Source organism: Geospiza fortis, unplaced genomic scaffold, assembly GCF_000277835.1.
Source record: "Geospiza fortis unplaced genomic scaffold, GeoFor_1.0 scaffold633, whole genome shotgun sequence".
In the NCBI taxonomy this organism is placed as follows: domain Eukaryota; kingdom Metazoa; phylum Chordata; class Aves; order Passeriformes; family Thraupidae; genus Geospiza; species Geospiza fortis.
In genome coordinates, this window is record NW_005054531.1 from 769,990 (window position 1) to 772,727 (window position 2,738).

The following is a 2,738-nucleotide window of genomic DNA, read 5'->3' on the forward strand; positions in this document are numbered from 1 at the left end:
CCGAGGACCGCCGGGGGGCGGCGAGGCGGGCGACAGCGGCGAGCCCCCGCAAACCGCAGGGGCACAGAGAGAATGGCCCCAATGGCCCCCCAGAGCGGAGGACGATGGAACCACCGCGCCCTAAATCGAGGGGGGGGAGAGAACCCACGCCGGCCCTCCCTGAGTCGGAGGGACATGGACACAATGCTAGATTCCCCCATATCTGAGAGGGACAGGCGCAGACGGTCCCCCCAAAAGCGGATGGGGACCGAGACCACCCCCAGCCTTGCAAAGGTAAGGAGGATCGAGAAACTCCCCATCATCCTGCAGGATGAGACGGGCGAGGACACGTCCTTCCCAAGCATCCCCCAGGGCGAGGGGAACGGAGACCCCTCGAGCACCGCCCCTCCTTCCCCCGCCCCCATCGACGAAGCAAAATAAAATTGGCAGAAATCCAATTTAACTGCACACCGAAGGCTTTGACTGATGTTTGTTAACCCGACGAGGGGAGACCCCTGAGCCTTCTCTCCTTAGGGGAGAGGAGGATAAGACCTGCTGGCAACTCCAAAGGCCAGATGAGCACGGGGAAGCCCCCGGTCCCCCCAAAAGAGAGGAGGAGGGAGAACCTCCCACCCCCGCCCCGGCCAAAGTCAAGGACAAAAGCAGACCCACTCCAGCTATCCCCAAAAAGGGTACTTATATGTGAAACAAAATAAGGATTTCCTATAAAGAAATCATATAAGGAAACACGGCTATCTTTACATTTCAGTGACATCTTCACAAAGGTAAGTGCATTAAAATTTGAATTCCACCCCTTTCCTCTCAAGCAGCACATTTCTTTGTCTTCAAGTACAAAAGCAACAAAGTCATGACAAGTGACAGTGGCAGATCACATTGCTGTCACAGTGGCTCCCAGCTCACTTCACCAGCTCATGTCTGTTGTTTTTTGCTGCCCAGTGAAACGGCAAAACCTTTGTCTGGTTGTCAAACATCATATCCTTCTTCTGTCAGTCCTTCACATCGCTCTGGCATTTCATCCCTTAAATGAGAAAAAAAAAGTCGATTTAATTACGTCTTCAATAGTCTCCAGTCTGGAGACAGTTGAATCGGAAAGAAAAAATACATCACAGTAAGGATAACGTAGTAGTTCCTACTTTAGGAAATTCCACACGGCATTCCATGGAAACCTTGGAAAAACAGTGGGGCTATGCATTGAGGAGTACATTTGTCTACAAAAACAAAGTTCCTGGAAATTTTTTATTTGCACTAGCACCTCTAAGTGATTTTCCTTCTTACACTAGAGGGAGAAAATGAAACTGGAAATGTTTCCTTTGTAAAAATATCCATCCTGGCTCACATTTCAGGACACTTCCATCTCTTTCCCCACTTTGCCCATTAAGAACATGAACTTACACTATAGCCTTGCAAATATCATAGGTGCTCAGGTCTTCAGCAATGGGAGGTGGGCCTGGCAGACTTGATCTCCACGGGCACTGTGCCCGCTGAGCCCATGAGGTCCACGAGGCCCATGGCAATGGCCTTTACACCGTTGGTCAACCAAACCCTTACTAACCATCGTTATTTGTTGGCTGCACACCCCACACACCTCCCTCCTCACCAGAAGCACTCACTGTGCCTGTCAGGTTCTGTAAATACAAACAAAGATGGTCATCCCAAGCACAGTTTCTCTCATGCTGGAGAAAGGGAGGCTCAGAGGGGACCTTCTCTCTCCCCACAATTCCCTGAAAGGAGCAGTGCCGCCTCCTTGCTGGCCCGCTTCCCACAGGAGTTCAAGGCCCTTTGGGAGCATTTCCACGCCCAGCCAAGGCCCAATGTCCCCTCACAACGACCAGCAGGGTGAGGAGGAGCCGCCATTTCAGGGCAAACCGTGGTATTTTTTTGGGGGGGGGTACAATGAGCCCAACACCATGGGAGTGCCTCCAGCACCTCAGCATTTCCCATGGGCTCCATGCCTATGACTGACGACGCTGCAGTCCCAGCAGGTCAAAGGCCCAGCCCAGCTTCCCGTTTCAGGGGAAGAAAGAGGAGGAATTTTGTCAGGGCTCAACCTGAAATGACATTTTGCCACTGCTAATTGTTCTACAGCTTTGGAGAGGAGCAAGGTCTCTGTTCCGGCCACCCGGTGGCCCTCGGAACGCACACACAGGCCCTTGCGGCACTTCCGGTGACCCCAAGTTGCTCCGTCAGTTTGAAAGGGCAGCTGTTGTTTCACTGTTGCATTTCTTGTCTTACTAAAGCCACTCCAACCAGTACTACAGCCTGAGCTTGAAGACACAAAACCATCTACAGGGAGGAGAGGCATCAAAACCTTGACAAAGGCAGGAGGGAAGACTCTGATTTCCCCTTTTCCCAAGAGGTTTCTTTAGCCGGAGTTGCTAACAAGGACCAGACGTGACAGCCCGCAATGGGTCGGTGGCAGGTTTATTTTTCCGGCCCTCAGTCCCGCGTGGGACTCGGTGACTGGCTGCTGCAGGGGCTCCAGCCAGGCATCAAAGGCGCCCGCCCCGCACCCAAGGGTGGCGCAAGATGTCCTCCAGCTCGGCCCGGTCCACGGGGTGCTTGCCCAAACACCAGCGGATCAGGTGTTGGCACTCTGGGGAGAGAAGGCAGAAAGCGCCGCTCGCTGGCACGAGGCTCCTGCCCGGCCGCTGCCGGCAGTGCCTGCAGAAGCCGGGCCAGGCTGCGAGTGCTCAGAGCTGCCCTTGGCGGGACAGCGGGACGGGCGGGCAAGGGCGCCC